The following is a 7,217-nucleotide window of genomic DNA, read 5'->3' as shown; positions in this document are numbered from 1 at the left end:
ATTGTGGATGAACAGAATTGCTTTCGAAAGCGACGTAGTACAATAGATCACATTTCCACACTTACAGATGTCATTGAGGTTCGTAAAAAGTTGTGTAAATCAACATTCTGTTCCTTCATTGACCTTAGGCGAGCATATGATGGTATTGATAGAGCGTTATTGTGGAAGAGGTTGAACAGCATTGGTGTATCTTCTAAAATGTTGTCGGCAGCAAAGTCTTTATTCAGTTCAGTATCTGCATGTGTCCGGATAAATGGCTTTTATACAGGCTGGTTCTCGGTAAGTTCCGGCTTACGTTAGAGATGCTCGATATCGCCGTTGCTTTTCAACCTGTTCTTAATTAAATGACTTAGTGTTGCAGATCAAGGCTGTAGGTAAAGGTATTATCATTGATAATGAGCAGGTTTGCATTTTGTGTTATGCTGATGATTTAGTATTGATTGCTGAGAATGAGGAGGACCTACAGTCCATGTTAAATGTTCTTAACAGTTGGTGTAAATTGAATAGTATGGTTGTCAATAAGAGTAACATTGTTCATTTCAGACCACAATCTTTGTCAAGGTCAGATTTTGTGTTTGGAGATTATATATTAGAATATACTACTGATTATACATACTTAGGAATGCTACACACTGGGCATTTAGACTATAATCTAACTGTCAAATCGGTGGCTCAAATCGCCAGTAGAGCTCTTGGTCTATTTATAGCAGATATAAGTACTGTCGCAAACGAGTTCACTTTTATGGGGGGTAGGTGGTCTACGAATGTGCACATCGCAAACTATATATCAAAATGTTTGTGACAGTCTTACGTTTCCAAAACCAGTTGATGCCAGAATCCAAGTGGTGGGCAAAGTGCTCAAATTCAAGATGGCCGCCAATATGACCGCCGAAAATTAAAAATCATACTATACAAACTGACTTGACAATATATTTCAATTTTATAGGCATGGTCCTAATTCTATACAAGTTTCTGTTGCAGAATAGATTAAAACATAGTATATTTTATCTTCAAGCAAATTGAAATATATTCTTACAAAATTATAAGAAAAATTTACTGTTTTAGACACATTCCTTTAATAATTCTATGACTTTTGTTTGCTTGATTTATATTTTACAAATTTTGTGCTTTATTATGTTCAGAAATTTCATAAACTATATCATCAGTATTTTACATGACAGCTTTTAATTAATGTATTATCTATTAATCCAACAAGCAAGGGCTAAGTAAACAGCTAAGTGGGTGGGGTAAATATACGTACATTTACATAAGATTGTAGTGTAATACTTTAAAATCCATGTTAAGTAAAGGTGTAGTTTTTTTAATGTCCAAACTGTTTCTTTTGGACAGAACAAACACGATAATAAAGAATTATTACATGATTTAAATTTGGTATATATCGACATTAGTAAATCTAAGTTAAATAATGGGCGTGGTTAATATGCAAATGATGAAAACATATTATTTTTACATTATGACAAGGTTCGATGTTTAAGTAAACATATGTTTCTTAACTCTTTCTATAAAGTAATTAAAACAGACTGAAATGTTAATTCGTAAATTGAAACCACATTTTATAGAAAATTTTGTAGCAATCACATATGATGGTGTTTAATTACTCAGGTCATTTTCTTGTAAAAAGAGAAGGTAAAAATTATTTAAATACAACATATGTAATAATGTCTTCGACATTTTAAGTTTACTTGTAAGCTTGTGAGATATTATAACATCACTGAAAGATGGAATACTGCTTTGCAATTACATCTTTTTAAAATATAAATAAATAACCTTTAGAATGTAAATTCTAAATTACAAAACAACATACTTTGAACAAATGTTGATTGATACAAACTGGCATAATATGATTTAAGTAATCTAAGTCACTAGCATACACGATGTGTATTTTGTGTACATTTTACACATTTCAGTGTCTTAACTCCTGTACATCGGAAAAAAAAAATTTAATCTTATTTATTTGTTATTTAAGGAAACATGTTTCTATACATATTATACTGCTATAACTACCTCATACTACAAAAGTATGAGGTAATTATAGCAGTACAAAATGTTGAAAAGGACCATTGAGAACATATGTAGGAAGCTATCTAAAAACTTTTTAAAGGGATATCTTTGTATACGTCAAATACACACAACCATGCATAATATGTATTTGCAATTTACAGTATACTTGTAAAACATAAATTGTTTCTGTAGAAATAAAATACATGTACTGCTCTGCTGTAACATATCTATATTAACAAGTTGCAACATGTGCAGAACACGGCAGCTCGCGGCATCACTAAGACGCCCCGTTGCAATCATATAACACGGATTCCGAAGGAGTTCCATTCGTTGCCAGTGAAATACAGGGTGCAGTTCAAGGTTCTGACCCACACTTTTAAGGCTTTACACAATCAGTCCTCAGATATGATAGAAGTGTACAAACCGGTCAGAAACTTAAGATCACAAGACACGCTGTCACTGGTTATGCCAAAAACTAAAACCATGATATATGGCAATCGCACCTTTTCATTCGCTGCTCCAAAGCTTTGGAACTCCAATCCCGTCATAATCAGGGAAGCTCACACGCTAGCTGCTTTCAAAAGCTTGCTAAACACCTACTTCTTTGTACAACATTTCGTTAACTGACCAATACATTATTTTTCTTTTCATAAAACAGCGTAGAATAGTAGTTTGTCCTTAGGTAATTTAAACACTTTTAAATATGTATGTATGTTTGTCTTGTTTTATCCGTATGTTTTACATTCACGATTGAAAAATAAATTAGTTAAATCAGAACACTTCTTGTAAGTTATTTTACAAAAATAAAATCATATCTTTGAACAAATGTTGACTGATACAATCTGACATAATATGTTTTGAGTCATCTGAATTACTGCCACACAGGATGCAGGCTAAAAAATTAAGCATATTTTTACACAATGTCATGTCTTTGTCTGTATCTTCTGCACTGCCAGCGCAAATGCTACATCAGTCCTTATTTCTTATGATTGAAAAATGTATTTGATAAAATATGTGGAAATTTCATAAGATATTGCCTGAAAACATATATATGGAGCGATGCTGAAAATCTTTTGATGGAGAATTTGTACAAAATGCATGCCAAGAACACACATAAAATGTTTAAGTAACAAACATTTCTGCATATTCAAATATATCAAAAATGAGCAAAGTTGATTCTTTCAAAGAAGTAACATACACCTGAATGAATTTGAACTGTAACAATCAGGCATAATATCAGTTCAGTCATCAGTACGAATACCATGGTCTGTGCTCCTGTATTGCCATAGCAAGAGCCCTGGAGCAGCTACTGGCTGTATAATATCATCAACGTATGTTTTAAGTATTTATTCTTCCCATTGTAATCATAACCGAAGTCTCTTGCTCGTGGAAGTGCATTCCGCCATACCATAGATGCTTCATACAAAATATCAAAGTCCAAGGCCCTGTGGTTTTGTACATGAAGATTTATATAATTTTCCCTATATAAGTATGTATGAACCATGTGACCCCCGGGGACATATTTGACCCTAGTAATATAATTGAACAATCTTGGTAGAGGCCCACTATATGATACTACATACCAAATATTAAAGCCTTATACCATGTGGTTTAGGGCAATACGATTTTCAAAGTTTGTCCTCTATATAAGTCTATATAAAACATGTGACCCCAAGGGTGGGGCCATATTTGATCCTATGGATATAATTTGAACAATTTTGGTAGAGAACCGCTAGATAATGCTACATACCAAATACCAAAGCCCTATGTCATGTGATTTTGTACCAAAAGATTTTCAAAGTTTTCCCTTAACAAGTCTATATGAACCATGTGACACCCAGGACAGGCCATATTTGACCCCTGGAGTTGATTTGAACAATATTGTTAGAAGACCACTAGATGATGCTTCATACAAAATATCAAAGCCCAAGGCCCTGTGGTTTTGTACACGAAGATTTACATAGTTTTCTCTATATAAGTCTATATAAACCATGTGATCCCAAGGGCGGGACCATATGTGACCCTAGGGGGATAATTTGAACAATCTTGGTAGAAGACCACTAGATAATGCTACATATTAGATATCAAAGCCCTAAGACCTGTGGTTTTGGCGAGAAGATTTTTAAAGTTTTTCCTTTCGGTTGTCATGGCAAGAAGACTTCTGTATGAAATTCACTTCGTTAAATAATTTTAAAGAATACTATCCAAGGAACATCCCTATGAAGTTTCATCAAAATTGGCTCGGTAGTTTAGGAGGAGATGTTGTTTATAGGAAAGTGTGAACGAACAGACGCCGGCCTGTGAACGATCACAATAGCTCAACCTGAGCACTTTTTGCTCGGATGAACTAATATGATAACATGCTACTGTTAATAATTAACTATTCATTAGATATGTATATAAATATTTACATTTACAACCTATATCTGGTATGCATGTATACACAATTATGCTGTTTCATTTGTTTTATAAATGTCAAAAAATATGACATTTTTTTCTGTAAATCAGAATACATTTGAATAATTAACTTATGTACGACTGGTATAACGTAAGGAAATCAACAAGCTGAAGCATATTCTTCAAAATTGTTGCCAGTATATAATATTAGTCAGTTACAAAACATTGTGGCAGCCATCTTAGCTGCCATATTTTTAAATAAACTTGATAGTTTTACATTTTCGTCTAAATACATATTTCGTACTTTACATTGTGTTGATAATGATGATGTATAGTAGGATGTATACATTACAAAAGATGATTATTAATTTGTTTCTGATTTCACCTATCATTAAATATATTTTATATTGACTTACCCCACCCACTAAAATATATATGTTATCAATAATTTAGATATACCCTTTAACAAAATAACAATGCTATTACAATTCATTATCACTTGATCAACTCGGGATTGCATAGTGTAAGGTATGAAACAGCAAATGGAAGCACACAAACAAAGTATATTGACCGTAAGTTCAAGAAAATAGTATTCATCACATTTTAGTGCATATAAAATTGGTATAAAATGTTTCAGAAAGTTTTATTTCATATCGATTTATGCATATTATATTGTAGATTTATAACTTTAAAAATGTTTTAATAATTCTAAATGAATTTACAGCATTTAAATGCTTTTATTTTGCAATTCTATATATTGGATGTCATTTTCATGTATCAGCGGCCATCTTGGCGGCCATCTTGAATTTGAGGACATTGCCCAGTGACTAGAAACTGGCATCAGGCAGTTCTGAAAACTACAGATTTTGACGAACATTTTGATATGCAGAAGTTGATGTGCACATTCATAGACCACCTACTACCAGTTTCAAGCTACTTATCTGGCCATATTTGCAGCATGAAAGAGTCTAGGTGATATGTCGTTTTCAGTTTTTAGTAAATTGTATAATTCAACTGTGTGGCCTATCATCTCGTATGCATCTGTCATTTGGGGTACTCGGTCTTACTCATGTATTAATGCAGTAGAGAATAGAGCATTACGTTTCTTTCTTGGCGTTGGAAAATACACACCGACCGCTGCTGTGGCTGGTGATATGGGATGGCTACCACCTTTTATTTAAACAATATAAAACAGTGTGTAATTTGTGGTATAGACTAAATACAATGGATAACAGTCGTATCAATAGAAGATTTTTCTCTGGACCAGAGATAATGCAAAGCCTAATTGTAAGAATTGGGTTTTAGTGTAAAACAAACTTTTATAGAGTTAGATTTAGATATGTTTTGTAATGGTCATTTGACTGTATCAAAAAGAAAACTTTGTGATAAGGTTTCTAGTACTATGTTTGAAAAATACAAAAATGACTGGAAAAATACTGTAACCAGAACAAATGCTGTAAGAGGCAATGGTAGAAACAAACTGAGAACTTATTGTCTTTTTAAAACAGAGTATTGTACTGAAGAATACTGTAATGCTGTTTTACCTCGTACTCATAGAGCAGCATTTGCCAAGTTTAGATGTGGGGTAGCCCCACTTATGTTAGAAACTGGTAGATACATGAATTTGTCTCTTGAGAACCATATTTGCCCTTTTTGTATCGGATGTGTAGAAGATGAGAGCCATGTTATCTTACAATGCCCTATGTATTCAAATATTAGAAACATACTGTTTGCTAAGTGCCAAAAGGTAACAAATTTTAACTTGCAGTCTGATGCTGAAAAAATGGTTACTTTGTTCTCCAACAATATGTTAATTAGATGCTGTGCCAAAGCCTACTATGATATATTGCAATTAAGAAACTTACATTTGTATAAATAATGTTATCTCACCACTGATAAGCTGTTTTATATTGTAGAATTAAGTCTTTTTAATATTGTAGAAAACTGGAATATTTTATCCTTGTAGTTGATGTACATGTATACATATATTAAACTAGGTCCCAGGTTTATTGATTAAGAAACCCAGGATATAGACTTTTAAACATCTCTTTTTTTATACTCAAAACTAAGTTTTATTCATGGGACTTAAGTTTTATGTTTTAAGTTTTCTCCTAAACTATTTAAGCTACTGTTTGAAAACTTGCAACACTTGTTAACCATTAATAGCTAACTCTCTACAGCAAGACACATAACTCATCCTGCTTTTTGTAACAATTGTGGCCCATTTGGACTTTGATAAGATCAGATTTCGTGGTTAATTTATTTTGGGCCCCTTTTTGACCTAGATTATTTCAAATTTCTTGGTCAAGTTTTGCCTCTAGGTAAACTTTTCTCCATTTCGGCCAATGCTATTATTTTAAACTTGGAGCGGTTATTCGCTATTAAAAGCTGACTCTGCACAGCAAGTACTGTAATTCTACATTGCTCTTTGCTAGAATTATGGCCCCTTTTGGACTTTTGATAATCATGTATAAGATAATCATAATATCTATTATATAGAGACGTCTGCACTCGCAAGACAGCGCTCTTGTTTTAAAATGTGAATGACCAGTATTTAGTGGTAGTTGAGTAAGATATCCTTTCTAAATAAATTCAATTTGGCAAATGAATGACTAAACTCGGTACTTTTGTTGTGACTTTTTCTGCTTTTAGTAAACGCATGATATTATATCTTACTAAATAATGTAGCTTTGGCCTCACTATCAGTAACATGTAGTACATTTTGTGTAATATTTATTACATACTAAATCCCTCTTTTTATTCTAATTCAGGGTTTAAATGTATAAATACATAAGTAT

Source organism: Mercenaria mercenaria, chromosome 12 (genome assembly GCF_021730395.1).
Source record: "Mercenaria mercenaria strain notata chromosome 12, MADL_Memer_1, whole genome shotgun sequence".
Classification (NCBI taxonomy): domain Eukaryota; kingdom Metazoa; phylum Mollusca; class Bivalvia; order Venerida; family Veneridae; genus Mercenaria; species Mercenaria mercenaria.
Note: the sequence above shows the minus strand (reverse complement) of the source record.